Source organism: Tenebrio molitor, chromosome 4 (assembly GCF_963966145.1).
Source record: "Tenebrio molitor chromosome 4, icTenMoli1.1, whole genome shotgun sequence".
Taxonomy (NCBI): domain Eukaryota; kingdom Metazoa; phylum Arthropoda; class Insecta; order Coleoptera; family Tenebrionidae; genus Tenebrio; species Tenebrio molitor.
Window position 1 is genome coordinate 14,973,539 of NC_091049.1, and position 25,736 is coordinate 14,999,274.

Below are 25,736 nucleotides of genomic sequence, written 5' to 3' on the forward strand. Positions count from 1 at the left end.
AGAAATATTTACAAAGGACTGACGTCGAACCGCTGTCAAATTATTAGTATTATTATAGACTGTAATATCGGTGGCCAAAGAACTATCCGAGAGTGTATTGGTTTTTACTTCCATATCAGATCGGCGGTTTTCACGTGCAGATTTAAAGGACGGAGACGCTTGCTGGAATGGGCCTTGAGATTTATGTAAATCGAACTTCAAATCGATGACAGCATTGTACAATTGATTGATTAAAGCTGTTTGTGCCACTATAAGGGACTTACAGTTATTTAGCTCGTCATTGAGATTCAAGATCACTTGTTCACAGGAGCATTGCGTTGTGTGATTCTTGAAAAAATCGGTTAAACAGTCCCCAACAACTCCATAGAATAGATCGGCCTTTGGAGGCATTTCGAAGAATCCAGCAACACCAATTTCACAATTAACTTTGCAGAGATACGAAATAAAGCACGTGCACACACACACACACCGGCTTTAATTTTTATATACTGTTTTATATACTATCAAGAGCAAAGATCAAAGCACATTGTAAAATGAACCGTGACAATTTTATTTGTGTCAATAAAATATTAACGAAAAAGCCCACTCAAAAAAAAATATTTTGTGTGCAACCATACGCGAAATGAGCACTTCGCGTGCCTAGAGCAGGCCGCGAAATTGAATTTCGCAGCCGTTGCCTTGACGACGGCCGTAAAAGTAAAAGTCATTTCAATATTTATTTATTATCACAATTACAACATATCTATCTCTGTATTTGCGGTGTGGTCTTACAAAATCTGGATTGGGTACAGTTAAAGATTGATTTATGCCAGTTTTTGTGTCAGGAACGGCCGCCATTAGTACAGAATTTTCATCCGGTTTGAAGTTCCCGCCAATTTCAAATGGAGTGGTCGCCTCAAGAATGACGAGTCGGTAATCGGTAAAAAAAGATCCCAATGTGATCCCAATTATCGATCTAGAACAGACACGTATGAATTAGGTTAATTTTTGACCGGTCAAAGAGGGAATATTTAGTAACTAGTAACATATCCTGATTGAACACAGATTGAATCCTGAATGGCATCAACAGACATTTTGGTTTATTTGTCTCTTCGCACGGCATCTGATATTTCCAGGATTAAAATAACCTAAAAAGGAGCAGATGATATAACTTATCATAAGAGAATTTAACATTTACCTGTGACAATAAATAAATTCCAGTAAATAGGTAAGCCAATGCAACATTATCCGACACGGTTTTCACATTCTTCTTGTTACATCAGTCTCAAAGTCACTGTAACATTTTTTATATTGCTGTTTCGATTTTTCAGGTTTTAAATGCGACACTGCACAATTTATAATATTTTTTTAACTCTGGATGAGTACACGGAACAAGAGCTGCATATTTGCGGTATAATCTTACAAATTCTGGATTGGTGACAGTAAAAGTTCGTTTTATGCCAGTTTTTGTGTCAGGAACGGCCACTATTAATAAAGAATGTTCATCCTTGATGTCATCGATAGACATTTTGGTTAGTTCGCCTCTTCGCATGGCTCCTGATATTCCCATGATTAAAATGACCTAAAAAGGGGCAGATTATACAGCAAATTGATCTGGTCTCGTGTCAATACCTTAGACTTTTTCGCCTGATAACCAACTGGCTTTTTTTCAAAAAAGGTACCAATTTCAGAAACTTCGTAACACCAATGCCATCCCGTATGTTCAGCGTGAGCTTCAACATTGAATATGTGCTCCATAAAGTTGAACTTTTCACAGTTTTTGATTTTTCCATTAAATACACACACACTTGACCTTGATGCCTGACGTGAAACGGTTGATGTCACCAATATAACAAAGCTAAAAGTTACCAAAAACAGTTTAATAATACGATCCACTATTAAACTCTACATAAAGAAATAATTGATGAAATAGGAAATGTTAAATTATCATTAATTACTGATGAATCAACAGATGTGGGAACTGAAAAGTACTTGACTATTAATATCAAATATTATTCTACAAAACATAACAAAATTCTAACAAGATTTCTGTCTTTTTTGCGTGTTGAAGGCACAACTGCTGATGAATTATATGACCCTGAGAAAAGTAATTTGCAGATGAAAAATATATTGGAGATTGGGACTGATGGAGCAAATAATACGTGCGGAAAATTCACTTCTCTGTATAGTAGGATCAGGGATAACAATAATTCTGATCTGATTCTTGTTAACTGTGTGTGCCACAGCTTGCATTTGTGTGCAAGCGAAGTATTTGATGATAAAATCAATTTTCTACTACGCGAAACATACTCGTGGTTTAGCAATAGCACATTAAGGATGGCACAGTATAAACGGCTTTATGAACTGCAGCTGAACTCCGTATGAGGAAATAGAAATAGGAATAGCAATAAAGAACAAAACTGTTACTCTTTATGATATTGTCGATAAATATCGAGTCATTCCGATAGACTTCGTTAGAAAAGCAATAGCAACATAGAGGAGGCTATTGCTATTGCTTGACGGTTCTTCATACTTGATGTTTATTGGTGTAATGTCGTCATGTGATTTTATTTACATTGTATGCGCACCAAGGATGCGATATGCCAGAAAATTCATGAGTTTTACAAGTAGCGCTTTTAAATGGTCCCGTTGGTTCCGTTGACATTAACCAGAAGGGTCTTTTTGTCGGCACCTTTGATATATAATAAAAACGGCATTCCATGACCTTCAGAACATCAGCCTTGTGCTTATGCCCATGTGGCATGTGGTTCACAGATGTTGCTGGGAATGCTGGGATACATTCAAATACATTGAGTTTTCAGTTTTCATAGTGCTTAGTGCAAAGTAGGGTGCAAAGATTGTGATAGGATTATGGGTAAGTTATACCATAGGTACACATAACCTAAATTAATTTACATATTATTATATGATGACCGCTTGGTCTTCAGAGAGAGAAAGAGATTTTAAAACTAGAGGTCTTGACCATGGAAATATGTGCGCGAAAGTGGAGCGATAAACCAGTGAAGAATTGGTAAATGAAAACTGAAAACGTCGACTATTTTAGCCAGGCGTTAAATTTTAAAATTACAATTTCATAATGACACCAGACAATGGTTCGTTAATAGAAAAATGAAAATGCTGCAGATTTGCCACTTCATATAACGGGTGACTATTAAAATTTTCACTTAGGGTTGGCTATGGATCATTCTTTGTTTTCCGTTGCACCTTAGACACTGACAAGTTTGACATTTCAATAAATGTTTTTCTCTTAATTTGGTTATGTTTCAATTGTACTGACTGACATTTGTCGTTCGTTCTTGCGTGTGTCTAAAGTAACAGAAAAAATAAAAACCCGTTCAAAGCCAACTCCAAGTGAAAATTTTAATAGTCACCCGTTATAATAAAGGTTCTACGAATGACGATGGTTCCCGGTCGGTTTGTAGCGCATACTTGAAACCCATGTTCGTCGTTTGCGCAGATATGACTCACAACCCATGAGAGATTGAAAGACCTCTACCAACGACCACGGGAAGACGGTTGTGGATTTTATAGAGGTGCACCCGCAATTGCTGAACAAAAAGTTTAACAAATTTGATGGTGACAAAAAAGAACAACATCGACTGTGGGATGAATTGGCTCTCGTATTAAATTCGAAGGGGGCTGGCCAAAAACCCGTTGAAAAGCGGAAGTCTGTAAGTTGTTACGATCCATACCTTGCATAGTAAACATGATGTAGTACTTGTAATTTATATTATGTTTACGTTTAGGCATTTGGAACATGGAAATGCAAAGTAAAAGCAATGTTAGGAGGCAAATAGATAAAACGGGAGGAGGTGAGGCGGAAACACCACCTCTGACAGATGTAGGGGAGCCGCTCATGCATCTATTGGGATGGAAAGATGTAACTGGAACATCTTACCCAGAAATAGGAATAGTAAGTGACTTTCAATTTTTAATTACAATTAGTTCATAAAAGCAAAACTTTTACTCCAAGCCAAGCACGTTACAAAAGCAGGCAGCACCATTACCATCAACTAGTAGGGTGCAAGTACACGAACTTTTACTACCTCTTCAACCAGTTACAAGTTCTGAAAATGAAAGGCCAATTAAAAGAAAAAATGAAAATGAGACAATGCGACAAAAAAGATTCAAGGGGACATCAGAAAAAACGAGAAGATTCGCTACCCTAAATAAAATGCACGAAGAACAATTACGTATTTTCAAAAACATTGACACCAACATTAGTGTTTTGGCAAGTAATTCTACAATTATGGCAGAAAATATTTCCCGATATGTTAATGTAATTCTAAATGTGAATGAAGAGGAGGTTTAAAACTGTCAATTTATATTTTATGGAAGTGGTCTTTTTTATATTAATGTTGAATTAATGTGTTCATTTGGCAAATATGTTTTTGTTTCATGTCAATGTGAATTTATGTTTTATAGAATTTTTTTTTATTAGTGTTGTACCAATGTGTTTACTTGGCAATTATGTTTTTCTATCATGTCAAATAAATTTATTGGCAGAATTTATAGTATATTAAGTATAAAGAACGGTAATGACAATGTACGGATCGAAGACAATTGTTTGGAGGAGGAGCTTGCGACGACTCCAATATTGTCTGAGATCCGTACATTGTCATTAACGTTCGTCATGCTTATGAGATTTTTTGCGCGATTGAATATTTATTACAAAACATTCCTAACTAGAATGCAATGCGATACGACGCCCTTCAATCTGCAAACAACTACCGCCATTGCAGTTTTTGTGCGCAAATATCGCCAGTTGTGTTGAAAAACAAGCAGTAAAATGAGTGATATTAGTGATTCCGAAAACGAAGTGGATATTGTAGAAGAAACTTTGAATGTGGGGTGCGTCACAAATAAAGAATTTTTGAAACTAACGACCTCAACGTGTAATTAAGAAGACAAGGAAAATTTGTGGTATGAAAATTTTGATAATACTAATGTCGCGGCAAGTTCGCTAATATTATTTCATTGCAGCGGCAAGGAATGCCGACCACAAGAGCCGTGTGAGTTTCCAGAAAGTGCTAACATCTTGTCTTCAACTTCTGTCTACATAAATCAAGAATTTTCGAAACCAGCGAACTCAATATGAAATCAAGAAGACAAGGAAAATCCGGGGTATGAACATTATGACAATTCTAATGTCGCGGCAAGTCTGTTACTAAAATTGTTTCATTGCAGCGGCAAGGTAGGCCGACTACAAGAGCCGTGTGAGTTTCCAGAAAGTGCTAACATCTTGTCTTCAACTTCCGTCTACATAAATGAAGAATTTTCGAAACCAACGATCTCAATTTGTAATCAAGAAGACAAGGAAAATGCGGGGTATGAAAATTTTGACAATGCCAATGTCGCGGGAAGTTTGCTAATGCTATTTCATTGCAGCAGCAAGGAAAGCCGACTACAAGAGCCGTGTGGGTTTCCAGAAAGTGCTAACATCTTGTCTTCAACTTCCGTCTACATAAATGAAGAATTTTCGAAACCAACGATCTCAATTTATAATCAAGAAGACAAGGAAAATGCGGGATATGAAAATTTTGACAATGCCAATGTCGCGGCAAGTTTGCTAATGCTATTTCATTGCAGCAGCAAGGAAAGCCGACTACAAGAGCCGTGTGAGTTTCCAGAAAGTGCTAACATCTTGTCTTCAACTTCTGTCTACATAAATGAAGAATTATTTTCGAAACCAACAACCTCAATGTGTACCTAATCAAGAAGACAAGGAAAATGCGGGGTATGAAAATTTTGACAATGCCAATGTCGCGGCAAGTTTGCTAATGCTATTTCATTGCAGCGCCAAGGAAAGCCGACTACAAGAGCTTTATGAGTTTCCAGAAAGTGCCCCCACATCTTGTCTTCAACTTCTGTCTACATAAAAATTATTATAATAATCGATTAATTTTGAATAAACTTTACTTACCGTTCTAGAACACCAAAAATTACTTACCATCGAGTTTATCGTTAGCAACGAGTAAACAGAGCTTACCATCTTGGAAACAGACGTGGTAAACAACCAAATAGAGTACAATCGCACAAAAAAGTACTAAAAGTTTTATTTACCTGTTGAAATACAAATGTATTATATTTTCACGTCGTTCTTGCCCTTCGCGAAAAACATTAACTTCATTATATAAATTACCATTTTCATCTAGATCTTCCACATTTTCGTCATCATCTAGCTCCATTTCATACTCAATTCTTCCACTGATGCAAATATTATGCAGCACACAGCATGCAATTATTATTTGTCCCGCTTTTTCAGTACCATAGTGTAATACACTTTCTTTTAAAATGCATCTAAATCGCATTTTCAACAAACCTAAAATACATGTAATATGTAGCATTGATTTGATAATTGTATACCACCTCCACCGGCGGCACGGCAATTTTGCCGGAGTACATACACTATTACGGATAATACTATCAAATAATAGTGCAGGGCTTATCAACATAATTACCGGCGTCTCGCCTCCACATTTTGACTTTTTTGTGTTTTATGTTCTGTGTCAATGTTAAGGAATTTCCTCACGATATGACATGACTATTCTAAACCAGTACTTAGAATTGTCATCATTTTTTGCGATGCCTTCTATTAAGGATAAGTGCCATACAGCTATTTTGTTAGAAAGTTATTACAACGATCCTTCCAAGTGGAAGTATTGAAAAAAAAAGTAATCAAATGAAAATTAAAGCTCGTAAAGTTCTGATTCCGCATAATAAAAAGATTGAATCACAAAGACGATTGTTCTCCGCTAAAAAGAAGAAACGCTGCACTTATATAAAAATATTTTCAGGGAACTTGAGGAACATCTGTTCGATGTTACTTTTGAAGAAGTTCCTCCGCGAAAATATTTAATTGAACAGATAATTGTAAATTATACCAAGGTAAGATTTTATTCTTTGGTTAAAAAAATGTAATCGGGATATAATTGCAAATCCAATCAGAAAGCAATTAAGCAAATTAATTTTATTTAAAAATCAGTAGATTCATAGTTGTTTTATAATATAGTACAAAAATAAATGTTTTTTTTTTCATCTTTTGTATCTGTTATCTTAACCCTAATATTCTGATCAGTGTGATTGTATGGTTAATATTGTTATTAAGATAACAGGCAAGTATTTTTATATGCTAGATACTGTTACGATTTAAATTTCGCGGTAAATCGTAATTTCTAGAAAGTTCGCCAACGTTCCAGAACGGGCCCTCGGACCCCGACTTCCGGTACCGGTCGCGACGAAATTGCGATGGATGGAACCGACGCCATTTTTGGGGCTTCACGACCGTAGCGCCTAGTGTGTGTGTTTGTGTTCAAAGGGGGGAGATTAGGGGGTGTTTTCCCAGTGCAGCAGGTGTTGGCGAACCCGTGGAGGAAGTCCGTATCGTCTGGAGGAGACGTCCAGAGGGTACACCAACCGTACGCTGCGGTGGATCTAGGCTTCGTCCACGAGGGTCAACGACCCTACGCTTCGGCGGATCAAATTTCGCCACCCTGTTGGGCCGCAGTCATCCCCCAGGATCCTACCGGAGAGCCAGACCTCACACCGGACAGCCCTCGGCCGGGAATCCCGAAATCCAGGAACCGTAACTATCTGTCAAGATCACTCAGCGTAATTTATCTTCATCCGCCATTTTGGCAAATTTCTTGAACACAGTGCGTTATCGGATCTGAAGTGACCTCGCCAGAAAAGACGAGTCGACTGGTTCTCGTCAATTTTTTTTTTTGTTTGTCACTTTTTTGTTTACATCGGGGCTTTACTCTTACTTTCTTACGTTTCATCCCTAGGAAGGGTCGAGGGGAGGAAGGACCCCGAGGACCTTCCGTGGATACGGACGGCGTAGTGGACTAGCGGCGAAAGAAGGACTCGGAGGACCTTCCTTTCAGCTCGCTCTTCAATTTAACTATCACCTGGTCAGAACCGGCACTTTTTGTAAATTTTACCTTGCATTTTACGCGCCTTCTGCGCTTTCATTTATCAAATTTGAAACCATTACATTATATTTCTTCTATTGATTAAGATCATTGTTATTCATCTCTCATAGTATCGTGTGTTCCACAAAAGACTCGCAGCAAGCCATGACAAAAGTGAAGTATGTCTTAGTACCAGATGTGAAATGAACTACTAAAGTAAATTTATAGGTTATCTGTCACTCACAATATGATGAAAATTTGTAAGTAACAAATGAACTACTTCGAGTGATCCTAAAATCGACATGACCAGTCTATCTATCTCTATAGTCATGGCTTACTGCGAGTGAGTTTTTATTGGAACACACGATACTTTTGGAGTTACAACATTTACTTTGATTTATTATATCATTTAGATTCAGGTTTCAGTCTTGAACACAAATTAGGTTACAGTTGTATCGCCCGAAGAGGCATCTAGGTAATTTGAATTTGAGTTTCCTTCCATCCAACTGCAAATGATAACAAAATGGATGTAAGTACCGAGCGATCATTTAAAAAATAAATCGAGTTTGCTTTGGAGCCTATGCTATAGCATGGGTTGCCATAGGTAACACGCAGACTCGATTTATTTTTTAATTGATCGCACCGTATTATTACCTATTGTTATCCTCTAAAAAGTTTAATAACAATATTTGAAAAAATGACTGTTTCTTTGCTGACAGCGAATAACATAACCTCGACAGTCTGCGAATGACTTGGTTACTTTATTATCAGCCCGTATTGGTGACATACACAGCTAAAGCATTTTTGAACTAAAAATCACACCGCCACAATTATTGACACATGAATTATTTGACCTTGACTAGGAAAATCCAACGTGAATGGACTTTATGTTGATAAGCACTGCACTATTACTTTATAGTATTATACGTAACAGTGTCTGTACTCCGGCAAAATTACCGTGCCGCCGGGCGGTTGAGGGTTATGAAACATTAATTTATAATTTGCAATTCATGCTACTTTACACTTTATTTGTGATCATCCTGAAACGAACTGTATGTATAGTTAATTACTTACTTTATTCTCCGTACCTACTGCTGCGATCCACTTTTGTCTTTGCTCCGCCTTATGTGCTTTTGTGGAAAATGAATAGAACCGTATGTTTTCGGTATTACCATGTATGTTTCCACACTTCACAGCGCAACAAACATTCCCGTGAAAACGTTTACTCATGTTTGTTATGCGCGGTAGGTTATGTCGGCACAACAGAAAAAACACAACACCGCTATAGTCCATTCATTTTAAATCTTGGGTAAAGTTGTAAACTCAAAACGCCGTAAATTACGGAAGCGGCAAGTTTTCATTGTGTGGGTACTGTAAAGTAGTAATCCCTCTGTTCACATAAAATTGGTACCACGTCGTACTTTCACCATCTTATCGACGAGCAAAAGAAAGAGACCTTAAAGTATCCGCAAATAAAAAAAATTAAAACACATTTTGCGATCAGTGACCAAAAAAATGTTAAGAGATTGTTGATTTTGTATTGGGAAATTTTGTATTTGAGAAATAAGAGTAATTAATAAAGTATCCATTACATGCATACTTTAAAGTAAATTAATAAATAAAATAAGAAAATACTTACTTACATAAACAAATAGAAAATTAATCGTCATCTGAATCAAATTCACTAGATGATTCACCAGTATTGACAACAAATATTCCAGCACATTAAGAATAATTTGTTCAGACTGATAAGTCAAATGACCCAAACCACCTGACATATTGAGTAAAATTAACGCACTGAATTCACTTTACACAACACAAGTTATTTCTTGAACGGTACAACTAAGACTGTAATTGTTTAGTGGCTTAGGGCCGGCCGGTCCTGTATTTTTAAAATTCTGGAAAACCCCATTATTATGTACTTTCTGTCTACGCTTGGGATGTCTTATTATTACCTGCACCCGTCGTATAGATAAGGTAAGCAGAACATATTTATAGTACCTAAAAACAGATGTTTTACCGACGAATGCAAATGTATGTTAAATAATGAGCCACCCAGAACACTCGATATTTGTCTCAAGAAAATCCGCGGATAAATTTAACTACAAGAACGCAATGCCCTCAGAAATTTAATGTTTGGGATGGTATTTTTAATAATCAAATTATTGGGCGATTTTAGTAGTAAATATAATATAATAACACAAACATATTTCGACATTTTGATAAATGTGAATAAAAATGTTTCTAATAACTTGACCATTTAACAAATGTTAAATTTAATCAATTTCTTAATGAAGTAGGTACATGAAATCACGCAAAAACTATTTTTCATGTTAAGTTCCTATGGTCAGGTTTGGTAGTTGACACTCGGTATTGAACACAGTTTTAGATTCACTGAGTTTCGGACAAGTGTCAAAGCAGGCAAGTTTTATTACTAAACCCAAGATTTAAAATGAATGGACTATAATATGTTCAACGTTAATGTAGTTGTAAGGTCGACAACACTTCATATTGACGTTACACTTATACATTACAGCGAACTTATGCATTTACAAAATGAATTTTGCGAAAAAACAAATAAATATATGATTTCGCCTATAAACTGCGTGTGAAAACTGCCGCATGAAAGTTATAAACTCGACCGCCGCGGGCGCTAGTGGCCAAGAATCGGTGGGCTCCGCCTTTATGCCGATAGTCTATATTTCGAACATTTAGGCCCGGTTTCTGGAAACATTTTATTTGGCCAGTTAGTTAACTCTCCGATAAATACAAAAATCATGTAATGTGATTGGTCATTTTCTAGCGTTTCTATAGCAACGATTGATTTAACCGGCCGTTAAGTTATCGGACCGTTCCAGAAACCGGGCCTTAGGGAAGCAACGTTTTTCATGTTGCCTAAGGTTGGTTACTACCAATTAAGAGAGTATTTGCGCAAATCCAGCTAAATATGCCGCCGGAAACTGATTGTGAAACGAAATAACATCTATCAGTTAGCGAGAAATTAGCCCTTTGCGACCGTTACAAGAAATTTACTGCCTTACATTTTTGAGATATCTTTTGTTTGTAACCAGAAACCACATAGCTGCCAACCTAGCCAAATTTATGGCAACGTATACTTGGCACGGAAAAAATACGTTATCCTATTGTTGAAGAGTTAAATGCTTGTACAATAAGTTTATGAAGACGCTACCTGGTACCATAAATTACGGCGCTTGACCCATGTCTGGTTTGCTGTGTGGATTAAACAGGGTCGTATTCTAAGAAAAACTGTAGTTTACCTCAGTTGCCAGGTATTTTGATCATTTTACTTCTGTTCATTGCTTCGTGATGAAGACAGCAATAGTGATAGTGATAACGATTGAAATAATGTACAAGATGTTCAATAAATATTCCTTTTTATTTTTATAAAGTCTTATTTTAAAATGTAATTGTCTGGAAGCATGGAGGATTCAAGACGGCCCTGGTAAAGTTTTGGTGTGTACGAATTCGGTTGATTTATGACAAGTAGGATTATACTTTACAAGCCGACGGTCCATTGTAGGTAAATGAGCAATATTGAGGGCCATAACGTATTTTTTCCGTGCCAAGTATAGTAGAAGGTCTTTCAATCCCACATGGGTTTTGACCTTGGAAATATCTCCGCGAAGGCGGAGCCAAAAACCAGCGAAGAATCTATAAATGAAAACTGAAAACGTCGACTATTTTAGCCACGCGTTAAATTTTAATGGAATTAAATTACGAATGGAATAAAAAGTCGCCGAACACGTGATAAATTTGCAAACTCGATAACACGTCGAGGAACACCACAGAACACTATCTGATTATTTACTCTTAGAGACGTAACGAATGACGATGATTTCCGGTCGGTTTGTAGCGCTTACTAGAAACCGATATCCGTCGTTTGCGCAGATATGACTCACAACCCCTGAGAGATTGAAAGACCTCTAACAAATATCCATAAATACTAGGGAGTAATTCATTTTTGACACGATTGTAGTGTGTTTCGAATTTAATCTTGGTCATTGAGTGGTGCTTCGGTTGGTAATTGTTCATGTTATGATAACTGACAATTGACATCTGTGATTGACGTTGCATTTACAGTTGACCGTTCGTGTTCGTGCATTTTTCGCGCCTAATTTGTCGTTTTCATCTGGCTTGTGGTATGTTTAATGAAATTGATCATATTATCACTTGTTACGGTTGGTTTTTAGGTTACGGTTATCTTATATGGATTCAGCCAGTGATGAAATTCCCATTGAATGTTTTTCTGAACCAAATACAATCCGCAAAACTTATCGCCATAAATATTAGTTATGCTGGGAACAGCACGACAGTTACAAATGATGGATAATAATGGATGAAACAACAGATTGCGCAACATTAAAACAGTGTGCATTTACTGTAATTTTTATGAACTGTGAATCCGTTGTTACTACTAAATTTTTTGACATAGTGAATGGTGGAACTGCGAATAAATTGTTTGGCGCCTTGCTTAACATCATAAAATCGAAAGATATTCCTCTTGAAAATGTAGTAGGATTTGCATCAGACACTCCCAATGTTATGACAGAAATGTACCAGTCCGTTTTCGCTTTATTGAGGAAAGAAATCCCTGCTATAGCATGTGTGAAATGTTCGTGTCATATGGTACACCTATCAGCCTCGAAAGCTTGTTTGGAACTTCCCCGTTCTGTGGACGATCTGTTACGAAACGTGGGAAGCCAGTTCAGTAGGAGTCCTGCAAGACAACAAAAACTCAAGGAATTCCAAGAATTTTTTCAGACTGATATCCATAAAATTTTGAATCCAGCTATAACACGTTGGCTATCACTCAAAGCATGCGTGGACCGTGTATTGGAACAATTTGAACCCTTGAAGGCTTATTTTCGAATGGTCGTTCTGAAAGATCCATCTGTTACAACAGATTCAATCTTAGCTACAATGGAGAATCAATTCACAAGGATTTATCTAGAATTTATGGCCTATGTCTTTGGATTGTTGACGGAATTTAATCTCTTATTTCAATCAGAGAAACCTTTGTTCTACAGAGTTACGCCTGAAACTGAAAGCCTGATTAAAACGTTGTGTTCAAATTTCTTGAAAACGTCTTACATCAGAGGAAGCGACATACTAACATTGAATCAGAAGAATCCGGCAAATTTTGTTCCAGCTGAACAGATTTATTTAGGGGTTGAAGCCACACAAACTCTACAAGCGATTAGAATGACGACAGATAATGGAAGCATCAAAACATTTTATGACACAATACTAAAGTTCTTTATTGAATTAGAAACACAAATGAAGATGCGTTTTCAATTTGAAGATCAAATATACAACATAATAAAAATTGTTGAGCCTACAGTTGTCTTGAATTCTGAGATAAATCATTACAGCCAGTGATGGATAGGTTCCCAGTTTTAAAAAATCATATTCCCAGTGTTCAACTACTCGATAATGAATGGAGAGATCTTTCTCTTGAGGACTTCGAATCTTACGATACCATGAACGTTGAAAAATGTAGGTCGAAAGTTTTCAATGCGACCAATGGTGCAGGAACGAAAAGATTTCCAAATGTCAAGCAAGTGATCTCCTTATTACTAATTCTGCCTTTTTCGAATGCATCAGTGGAGAGAGTTTTTAGCAACTTAATCAATATTAAGAGTGATAAGCGTAATTTATTACGTACAAACACGTTACGATCCATTTTAGTATCTAAAGATGGAATTGAAAGTAACCGAGGCTGTGTCAAATTTGTGCCAACCAAAGAAATGTTAAACTCAAAAATTTGGCACAAGAAAGTTAACTGAGTAGGGAGTAAAAGTTTCAGAATATTATTTATTCAAATTCCTACTATCCTTGTTTCTAACAGAAGAGATTTTCATTTATTTTTGTTACCTAATTATAAATTTTTCTTTTTTATACATAGGTATGTACTGGGTGATTTTAAATGATTGTGACTTTTTTTCTTAAGTTAGGAACATTATTTTGTCAAACTTGATACCTTAATCAACACATTCAAATACGTACGTCATTTTGACATTTTATGTACAGCTGGTTTCAAAAAAATCGGGAAATGAAAATTTTCCTAATGTAAATTTGGTTTTGTCGATTTGTCAATTAATTGTCTACTTGACAATACCTATCAAGTGATTTTTAAAAATGTGATTGAATTTTGACGTTAAATCTAACCTATCTCCCGTAAGAAGGTTTCACACTATGGAAAAATTGCAAAAATGTGTCAATTTTATTCTGACAGTTCCCGTTTTTTTTGCAACCAGCTGTATTAATAAATTGTGTCAAATAGGCGAGGACGCCTATGTTTATGTCAACTATCACATTAAAAAGCAGAATAATCAACAATAATATTACCAACCTATGAAAAAAGTCACATTCATTTAAAATCACCCGGTAGTTTATACCGAGTGACTATAAATGATCGAAGCAAAATAGTGGATTGGCAATACTGATGCAGTTGGTAGTGCAAATCTTCTCGTGCATCATCTGTCAATCATTTCTATTTAGGCCTACTAAATCTGAACTGTGCTTCGCTTATTACGGCCGTAACAAACTATAGTTTGTCTCAATTCTAAATTTCCACCACCTGTTGAATTATGTTGGCAAAATAAAAATATTTCTAAATTGGGGATTCTTAATAACCAAAGTTAGCAATATAATTATTTCACAAACATGATTCGAAAATATTAAAATTAGTTCATAAGTTTATTTTGCTTTTAGAATTTGATTTTCTACCTACTTACTTGCTGCATTTTAAAAAAGGTTTTCGTTCTTTTCCTTTATTTTAAAATTTTGAGTTGTAAAAACGGAAATTGACACATAACCTAACAAATACAATCTGACGCATTTTTCACCAAACAGTGTTGCCGGTTGTATTTCCAACTTCCAGTGTTGGTGGAAATTTAGAATTGAGACAGACTTTAGCTGAATGATTGATTCGGCTAACCTCAAAAAAATCTACCCTTAACTAGCGCTATCTCTTTAAAGATATTGAACTACAAATCAACTAAACTGCCACTATAATTTAAATTTCCTTGAATTTCATCGAGGTTGAAGTACTAACATGGGAAAATAGTGCGTTGCATGTGGAGAAAATGCCCAGCAACCTCCAAACCAAATCCAAAATTGATAAAATTATGCGAGAAGAGTTCCCATGTGCATACTTAATTTCAAACCTATCCGATCTGACAAAGATGTTTTCAAAATATTTTTCACCTATATAAAAACTCGAATAGGTTGTGCTATAGTCTGCAATGTTATTATATCAGATATGGCTGAAGCTTTTTTTAACGCGTGGATAGAAGTAATGCCTCCTCCAATACAAAGGTAAATAACGACGTTTATCCCATTAGGTGTACATAATTATAATATACATAGGTACATAAAAAATTTTTGTACAAATTTTATTTTAGATTATTTTGTTTTTGGCATATTGATCGTTCGTAGCGCAATAATCTAACGAAAATAAGGACGATTGAGAAACGGGTAATATTTCATAATGTAAACAGTGTCATTTGATAACTTTTATCATCAATCATAGGTTAATGTATATAAAACGTTACGAGCTATTCTGCAAGAAACAGACAAGGATGCGTTTGAAAGAATGCTTGTCGAATTTTATACATGTTTAAAAGATGATAATGAATGATACACAAGAATTTGCCAACTATTTTAACAACCAGTACATGTCTAATACGCCGTGTTGGGCATACTGTTTTAGAATAGGGACAGGAATCAACACAAATATGCATTTAAAGAGAATGCACCGCACCCTCAAATATACTTACTTGAAGGGTAAACGCGTTAAAAGACTAGATAAAGGCATTAATGCTATAATGCGTTTAGTCAGAGATAAATGTATAGAACGATTGATAACGATAAATAAAGGTAAAATTTGCTCAAAGTTGTCAGCAATTCGACCCAGACATAAAACTAGCATGGCATTGGATTTAAATTTGATTACATCGTGTGAAAATGGTTGGAATGTGGCGTCCCAAAGTAAGACTGATTTATACTTAATTCGCCAGGTGAAGAACAATTGTGAGTGTCAACTGGTGTGTACACATTGAACGCTTGTTTGCATAAATTCGTCTGTTCTTGCCTGGATTCATCAATCAATATATGTGCAAACATATCCATAATCCGTGTGGTATCACGTCATTTCGGCGCGGATGAATCGGCGCACGTCGTTTCGGCGCTGATATATCGGCGCTGCGTCAATTAGGCTCAAAGACAAATCGGCGCTAAGACAAATCGGCGCAATGACATATCGGCGCACTAAGGTCACACACTACGTGTTAAGGTAGCGCCAGTACATTCCTTCCATCATATTGACAATTTCCCTCCACCACCAATAATAATTGACAATAATTTTTGTATTATATGTATACATATTACTGTAATTTTTAAAGTGCGTTTATTGGATAACAGGATTCATTACCCACGAGCCGTTGAATAATAACTTCAAAACTCACCGCAAATCATAGCAACTAGTACCGTACAATCAACAATCATTATAGCAAAGAAGCCCTTGAAATTTTGAACGTACATATGTCCAAATTTGAAGTTCAGACGTTCAGATTGCTCTGGAATGTATGTAAGTATTTTTGGTTGCATATACAGAGCGCCCAGAAATGTGGTAGCAACTTTTACACAAAGTGTCGCAAGATGGCACTTTCGAAAAGCCAAATTTGTTCAATCTTGCAACATTCAATTTTTGAATTTTTTCAAAAGAATATGTTAAGGAGGTTTTCCGAACAATTTTTACCCCCGATTTGTGCACTAAAATTTGTCGAGATGTTGCTCGAAGGGTTCAGTAATGCATTGAGCATAATGGTGGTCAATTTGAACATTTTCAATAAAATTTAAATTTGAATGTTTGAGGTTTGACAATTCTTGACATTTATTTATCTCAATTTAGATAGCGGCGTTGCCATGCATAAAAAAGGTCTCTGTAAAAAAGTGTCATCTTGCGGGACCAATCGAAAAACTTGCTACCACATTTCTGGGCGCTCTGTACTATCGCGGGCAAAAAATAATAATATGTAGTATGATACTATAGACACTCCCAAAACTCAAATTTTGATTAACTTTTGGAAGTGTCTATAGTAACATAGTGTACCAATCAAGGAGGTTAACATTTTAACCTTCTTGGTAAGTACAATTGCGGCCACGGAATTTTGGCCGTCACTTGTCATTCCATTGACATGAGATGTAAGCGGCCCTTATGTATTCGTAACCTCACTTTCTGCTATTACAATACTTGTAATTTTGATGCTGACTGACTTGCAAGAAAACGCGCTTCCCGATTTTGTGCACTATGCTGATATTTGATATTTTGATTATTCGACATTAGCGCCGATTTGTCGTTGCGTTGATTTGTCTTTGCGCCGAGTTGTCTTTGCGCCGATTTGTCGTAGCGCCGAATCATCATTCGCTGAATTGTCGGGCGCTGATTTGGCATCGCCGATTTGTCATGGAACCCTCTCGTGTAGGTCAATAAAAACAAGTGGACTTCCACCCAGTGTTGCCAGGTGTGGCGATTTTTCGCCAAATGGACGACTTGAATACCGCTTTTGCGACATAATTTTCTAATTGGCGATTGGCGACTAAATTGGGCGACTCGACCAATTGAATACAATTAGCTAAAATTCAAAAATAAAGAAGTACTTTAAAAATGTGAAAAATTTTTCACAAAGCTGTACAAAGCTCTAACATCTGGTCGGCACATTTTTACTGATGAAGGCGGCAAATCGGTAAACGGTAAACAGACCCTGGCCCATAGTAAAAATGCTAAAAATCTATGCGATGCCCTGACACATGAAGGCTACCTGCAGTTATCTCTTTAACTCCCCCATCTTTCTAAATTTCTTCTCTCTTTTCAACTTTCTTCAAAATAAATTATGCAAGATCACGATTTCAAAATTCAAATACAAACTTAAAGTAGTCCGGTCGTCACATCGATACCATTGAATTTGTAACAAAAAGTGTACAAATCAAAAATTGAACACAAATTTTGAATAAAAGGCTTTCGAAAATGGACTGAATAACATGGCATCTTATGGACAGGTGTTTCGCGGGCACATAAAAATTTAAATTGTGCAGTTAAAAAGCAGTGATTTTATGACAAAAAACTACTGTAAAGATAGAAAATAACTTAAGGAATTCGCTGGTGCCCTTAATTACCATCCTTATCGGCCATTCCAAAGAGAAAAATTGCGAAAACTAAGAATAAACAGCTATTATCTATTAATGCGGAAGTGTCAGCCATTGTTCAGACGACCACGTAGCTCACCACCAATGCTAACAGAACGCGACCAACTCTTGAGTCAAAACAAGATCCGATTAAAAATGTCAATCTTGTATATTTAATGATTATTTCTTTATAAATCGATACAAATAAATCGGAAATAATTTATCATAAATTTGTGATTGTATCATTGTAGAAAAATTTTGATTGTACTTGTACGAATTTAGAAATCAGTTGCTCTATTGACTAGAAACTGAGACGACCCTTCTTTATCTATGGACCGGACTATTTAAAGAATGCTCAATTTTTCCAGTATTTATTTCAAAGCAGAAGTTGAAGTTGTCGGTCGTGTCCTCGCTCCTACTGTGTAATTGTGTATTGTTTTGATTAAGTTATAAACGACTTTTGTGTTGGTGTGGTTACTGGTTACTTATTAGTGTTACAAAATGCCAAACTACGGCAAGTATACGAGAAAATATTCCAAACTCTGGGAAAAAGAAGATTGGGCCAAAGGTAATTCGAATTATTAAATTAAATTAAATCTAAATTTATACATCTAATGTATTTTTAGGATGGTTATCTGAAGCACCAGATTCAAGTATGCTGAAAGGTGCTTTTTGCAAAGTTTGCAAAACAAACTTACGAGCACATAAAGCGGATCTTATAAAACACACCAAATCCAATGTGCATAAAAAACAAATGAAGTCGCTGAATCCTGTACGTCATGGGCAGTCAACTTTAACATCTCATGTCGTCGTACAAGTTGGTAATAGAGAGAAGGAAAGGGATTTAAAATTAGCTGTCTACATTGCTATGCACTCAGCAATTCGAAGCATTGACCATTTGAGTGAGCTGATTAATGAAATAAACAGTAACAATAATTCTTTTACAGAGTTGAAACTACATAGTCTCTTAAAATATGTTATTGCGCCATCATTGTTAACAGAACTAACGTTGAAACTTAAAACAACTCTCTATTCACTAATAGTTGACGAATCTACAGATTGTTCTATTAACAAATACTTATGTTTATGTGTGAAATATTTTGATAGTGATATCAATCAAATTACAACCACTTTTTTAGGACTAATTTTAGTAGAGAGAGTAACTGCAGCTGAACTTTTTACTGCAATCAAAAATTTCCTTACTAATTTAGGATTGTCATTAGAGAAATTAGTCGGTATTGGGACGGATGGCGCTAACAATCTTTGTGGTAAACATAATTCATTATATACACTTTTAAAAGCAGAAAATCCACATTTTAATTCGATGTATTTGCCATTCGCTGGATAATGCAGCATCTGCTGCCGTTGAAGAAATGCCCGCTGTAGTTGATTTTCTGTGCAAGGAAATATTTAATTGGTTCAGTTGTAGTTCTCTGCGGCGAATTGAGTACCGAAGATTATTTGATGCATTAAACAATGGGAAAAATTTTCACAATTTTGTTCAAATTTCTTCAACACGTTGGTTGGCCAGATACAATGCCATAAATACAATTCTTCAACATTGGGATGAACTAAAACTGCATTTCAGTTTAATAGTTAATAAAGAAAAATGCTACTCGGCTCGTGTTATTAACGAAATCATGAATGATAACTCGAATTATTTATGTTTAAAAATCATAAATCCTATTGTCTATGAATTAAATAAATTAAACTTATTATTCCAAAAAAATGATGTGGACATTGGTGCCGCATATGATGATATAAGTAATTTAATTTTCCTTCTAGCGTCAAAAATTATGAAACCAGTAGAATAGCCAAAGGATAACAAATATCTTCCTTTGCTACTCCAAAATATGTTAAATGCTAAAGACTTTCAAACTAATAAACACACAATAAAAACCCATGTTTTTAATTTTTTCGTGACATCAATACACTACTTAAAACAATGGAAAAATCCTGAAGCAAAGTAATTGGAAAAATTTAACTGGGTATTGTTAGATAAGGAACCTAATTTTCTTGATATTCAGTCATGTTTGACAGTAAATAAATTATGAAAATGAAGAAAAAGTCAACGAAAGTGACTTATTTGACGAAGTTGTAATATTAAAAAAAATATGCAAAAGCCGACACAGTTTGGACTTGGAAAAACATTTTCTGTAGTGTAGAAGACCGGTGGATTTCAGTATTCAAAATGTTTTTGGAAAATGATAATACCTTTACGAATATTTTATATTTAGTAGAATACAGTTTGGTTTGCCTGGCACAAATGCAAAGTTGAAAGAGTTTTCTCTCTCATGTAAACGACATTTGGTCCCCCGAAAAAACCCAATTGAAGGTAGAAACACTAAAATCAATCATAATAAATAACCAAATTAAATATTAATTTGACGTGTTTAGATTTTTATAAAATGCTTATAGAGACCGAAGCGGGTCTTAATAGTTATTTAATAAACTAGTTTGTTAATGACGGCGATTAATAATCGAAACCGTTTAAAGCACGAACGAGTGTAGCGAGTGAGTGGCTTTAATAGTTGAGATTATTAATCGCCCATTAACAAAAGAGTTGATTACAAAATTTTTTCGTTGACCGCAAACTTTTTTTTTTTTTGGTGACAAATTTTGCAATTAAAGCCAAATCAAAACCAATTTTATCTTTTTCCATAAAGATGACACCTTATAAATACCGTCATCCTTTTTTTGTCCTCAGGGTAGGCCATTTTTAAATTTTTCAACATTTTCTATTCACTTTTCCACAAAGAGTGTCAGAAGACGTCAACTCCATTCACATTCAATTTCACGTAAAAATCACGGTTGCTAAGGAAACCTAGTTACCTTTGAAAAATATGACATGCGAATTATAACCAAAAATGACGGCTTTTGAAAAAGTGAATTCGTAATTGTGCAGTTATGGAGCTATAAAATATTGAAAACCCTGCTGCACTACCTGCCGCAGTGTTGGTAAGTGCAAACAATGCATGTTCCAGGTTGTTTATACATCAAAATTTCATCAAAACGTCAAAATCGCAAAAATCGTTGATTAAAAGCGGCCTTACACCAATAGTGGAGTAACGTTAGGTTTTTATTTCGGAACCGGTAGCAAGAGCTCGGATTTGAACGAAATTTTTTTAGTGTGTTATAAAACATATTAAAACCTTTATAGGTTAAAAATTGCCGCTCATTGTTTATTTCATTAATTTATTGTTTATTTATAAGAACTGAAATTTTCCAGTTAGAAATCGTTATTTTCGCAAGAAAAATACTAGAGAACAATATAGAATTACTTTGGGAAGAGTATATTGTTATATTGAAACTTGTTTGGAATGAATTGTAGGTATGTGGAAAAAGAAGAACAATAGGCAGATATTCGGTAGCCCGGTGTTGACCGGCTCAGATAGAAACACGTTCAGTTTGTCTTTTCGAGTCGCATAGTTAGCATTTTTTGAAGAAAATATATAATTATTTTTGATGATTTTTGACAAAAAAGTGTTTAGTAATACCATGCGATCGAAAATAAAAAAAATCCAGAGGTGCGTGATTAATACGCTTCAGTTGGCAACACGTAAAAATGTAATTCAAATGTCATCAGATGTCATTACAATGGAGAACTGTCATTATTAATTTAATTATTGACTATTAAAATTGCTATTGCAATATGTTCAGAGCAAAAAATTTCCATTGTGCAGTCTTACTTCAGAAACGGCGAATCGTCCTTTTCAACACCTTTAGTTTTCGAGGAATTTTAACAAAAGTTTCCGGACTTTCAAGGCACTTACAGTGGAGAGTAAAAAAAACCAGACATCATTTTTGACATAACAGTAATAAGTGTGAAACCGCCCTTCCTACATTTAAACTTATTTAGACTGATTGTGACAATTTAGTTAATAACTGTGCTACAATCGTGTCAAAAATAAATTACTCTCTAGGATTTAGGGATATTCGTTACTAGGTTGTCATAAATTTGGTTACGTTGGGGGCTATGTGGTTTCTGGTGGAGACAAAAGATATCTCAAAAATGTAAGGCTGTGGCTAATTCCTTGTCACAGTTGCAAATTAATGACTAATGCCTCGCTAAGTGATAGATGATTTTTCGTTTCACAATCAATTTTGATTTCTGTCGGCATATTTAATTGAACTTAATTCCTCAATTCATAGTAACCAACCTTAGGCATTCAAAATTACTTCTGAAAATTCTAGTTACGCAACATGAAAAACGTTATTTCTCTAAAAGTTCGAAATATAGGGAGTAATTTATTTTTGACAAGATAGTAGGTACGTCTGATCAATTCTTCAAATGTTCCAGTTGTCATAAACTGCCACATTGACAATAAAGAATGGGTTATATTGAATTTTTGAAAATGTCACAATTTTGATGTCCGTTTTTTTTACTCCCAACTCTACCAACAACTTGCCTTGATTATTTTGTTTTTCCATTCCTGAAAAACAACGTGTTCAAAAATAGGCCACTGTAATTGCCCACCATCAACAATTTTAGATGAAAATGACATAGAAGAGGATGAAACCGGGGAAAATATTTAATTTTGATAATACACTCTTAATAAATTTCAAATTTGTAAATTTTTACTTTCAGCATTTCTTGTATATTTTTTACCCATACCCGTCACAATGATCGTTTGAAGAGTTCTCATAACAAACTCAGATATATAATTTCAAAAAGTGTTGTCGCAATAGTTTATTTCACCTTTTTAACCACTAAAATAAATGCAAATCAATTAAATTCTCACTGTGCGACTCACTTTGAATTTTAAGTAATTTATTGTCTTAGAATTTTTTTTTTTTTGTATCATCAGGAAATAAGATTTTAATTAAAAATGATAAAAGTTATTTTTTAGAAAAAAAATGTATTATAAAAATTTGTCAAAATTTGAACAGTATTTTGAATTAGTATCTCGTATTGTCAAATTAAAAATTTTAACACGTAAAACAACCGACAAAAACACAACATGGAAGTAGCGCAAACTTTTCAATAATTTATTTAAACAAAACAATTCAGTTGACATGGTGACCATAGCACTCCCGATCTTTGAAAATATCCCAATTTAACTATTATAAAAAAAAATAAGCACAAATATAATTTGAAGATTATTTATTAAAGAAATCATAATGAGTCGCTTTTTGTGCCGGTGAGTGTATTTCCCACTATGAGCGTCAATTTTTAACCTATAAAGGTTTTAGTATTTTGTATTCATGACATAAAAAAAAATTAATTATTACAATCGGAACTCTTGCTACCGGTTCCGAAATAACGCCGTACTTTTGTCTATCGTTACTCCACTACAAGGCAACAATTGGCAACATGTTGCCGGCAACATTTTTTAGTAATGACGGGCAACATTATTAAAAAATGTTGCAGGCAACATGTTGCCAATTGTTGCATTGGTGTAAGGCCGCCTTAATGAAAAATCATCATATTAATGAGGTCCATTAATACACTATAATTTAGACAAAATAATTCATTAATATTGAAATTAACAAGCGGTCAACGGAAAAACAATTCATTCGGAAAAGAAGTATGCATATAAGAAAATAAAGACTTAATTTAAATTAATATACCGGGACATTTTTTTAACATTGAACATAGCCCATACTTATTCCCTATGTTCTGTTTGAAAAAACACAGGTCAATGCATGTATGTAATCACGTAACCAACGCAACGAAAATAAGTACTTGACAGTTTAAAAAATGGTCAAGTTGTTTGAAGAAGAAATACACATAATGCAGTTATTCTATGCCAATCAGAGCATTAGAAATGTGCGTGACATTTCCAATGCAACACATGAAAGACCAATTCCATCAATCGGAACAATTTTTGACATTATTTCATAATCTCTGGTGTTGGGTATAGTTGGTTGCATAGCAACTCACAATGCATTGATCTGTGTTTTTTAAAATTGAACATAGGAAATAAGTATGGACTATGTTCAGAGTTAAAAAAATGTCCCGATATTTATTACTATTATATGGTATATTATATGGTATACCAAAGAGTTACTTTGTTACTTATCTACATATTTAGTCTCTAGAGATCATTAGGATCAATGTTGAATGTAGTCATTTTACAATATGTATTGTTTTTTTTTGGTAATCTTGTAGTTTACGTCGCCCAAACTGCGCATCTCATACGCGCAGCCCCATAGTCTCTGCATTGTTGCCAGATGATAATTAGAATTGAGCGCGTCTTTTAGTTGGATGTGTACGACTCCAATACGTTTGTTAATTGATCTGTTTCCCTGGTTTAGTGTGCTTTTTTTAACTTTGTTTCGAAACAATGTGTGGTAGAGGGGTTCCTGGATAGAGTATAATTGTATAATTAAAATTACCGTCACGTGATATTAATTGTGAATTTTCTCTTATTCGATACAAATAAATAAGTCTGGCAACGCAGTACACATTTAGCATGGTGCGCGAAGCGATGCACAGTTTAGGCGACGTAAACTACAAGATTACCTTTTTTTTGTTTTATGCAATAAATTAACCGTTTTTGATGTTTTTTTTATTATTATAAAAAATTGTTATTATCATCACCATCACCAGACAATGTCCTTATTTTCAATTTGTTGAAGTTGGTCACCTTAATCATTATTATTGTGTTCTATCTCTCAGGTTCATATCATCGCCTCAGAGTTGTTTATTACTGGACTAACAGTTATTTTGTTAAACGTATCTTTAACTACTTAATGAAAGATTAGTACTTACCTAAGATCTTCGTAATCTGTATCTGCATTCTTGGAGATTATTTGCGATTCGCACCGAAATTCCAAAATACTGAACAAACTTTATTAATTCTTAATCATTATTGGATGCCTCCAAATAATTTTTCACAGCACGATTAATTTTAATTAATTAATTTAGTTTTAAATTCACCGAGTTTTGGAATTTCGGAGTTCCATTTGCGCATGCGTCAGATTTGTCGACCTAAACTGTATAATTACCTTAATCCCATTTCTCAGTTTCTCACTCCTTGCACATGAATTTATTATTTAAACCACAAACACGTGCATCACCCTCCGAAGAACGCCGGGGCAACAGTAACACTAAAAAAGGTTATGTTTATGTATACTACAAACGACCCACAGTTTTGTACATTCCCAATTGCAAATATGAAAAATATATGCAGCTTTACGACCCGACTGTATTACTGGCTGCAGAACTTACAGGGTGTTAATTCCTCATATTACCTATCTGATTCGAATAAAAATTTCGCTTTTACCGTGAGACCATTTAAATTTATAATTTAAGGAGGCTATGACCAGAGATCGGATTCCGATAGGCGTTAGTAGGAAGCTGAGAATCAGTTCCTAATACAGGGTTATCCTAAATGATTGTAGTCGAAGTAGGCGTGAAAACTGAATGTAAAATTTATTATTGCCGCTCCACATATAAAAACATCAAAATGATGTGAATAAGTGAGTACCTACCAGTGACGGCTCGTTAGGGGCGGCAGAGTCGGCCGGGCCGTACCACACAAAATTACGAATTTTATTTTCATATTTTCTGATAAAAAAATGTTTACGTTATTTTTCTTCAAAGACAAATAACAACTTAAATTACAATTTACATTTCTGTCTCGTACCTAATTACATTGTACTGTGTAC

At 35.0% G+C, this 25,736-nt stretch overlaps 2 long non-coding RNA genes across 6 annotated transcripts; one reads left to right on the top strand and one right to left on the bottom strand.

Moving 5' to 3' along the window:
- Window positions 1-827: 827 nt before the first annotated feature.
- On the bottom strand, window positions 828-25,155 carry LOC138127646 (uncharacterized). 2 transcript variants are annotated; one of them, XR_011158319.1, is made up of 4 exons: window positions 1,612-1,747; window positions 1,178-1,561; window positions 1,019-1,127; window positions 828-955 (listed from the first exon to the last, which is right to left on the bottom strand). It is a non-coding gene; the product is annotated as an uncharacterized lncRNA (long non-coding RNA). The 2 variants fall into 2 exon arrangements; XR_011158318.1 differs by lacking the exon at window positions 828-955 and adding an exon at window positions 25,074-25,155 and having other exon boundaries at window positions 989-1,127; window positions 1,612-1,837.
- Window positions 4,711-5,933, top strand: LOC138127639 (uncharacterized). Of its 4 annotated transcripts, none has more exons than XR_011158306.1 (5): window positions 4,711-5,124; window positions 5,188-5,328; window positions 5,389-5,421; window positions 5,624-5,737; window positions 5,798-5,933. It is a non-coding gene; the product is annotated as an uncharacterized lncRNA (long non-coding RNA). The 4 variants fall into 4 exon arrangements; XR_011158305.1 differs by having other exon boundaries at window positions 5,392-5,421; XR_011158304.1 differs by lacking the exon at window positions 5,389-5,421 and having other exon boundaries at window positions 4,712-5,124; window positions 5,590-5,737.
- Window positions 25,156-25,736: the final 581 nt, after the last annotated feature.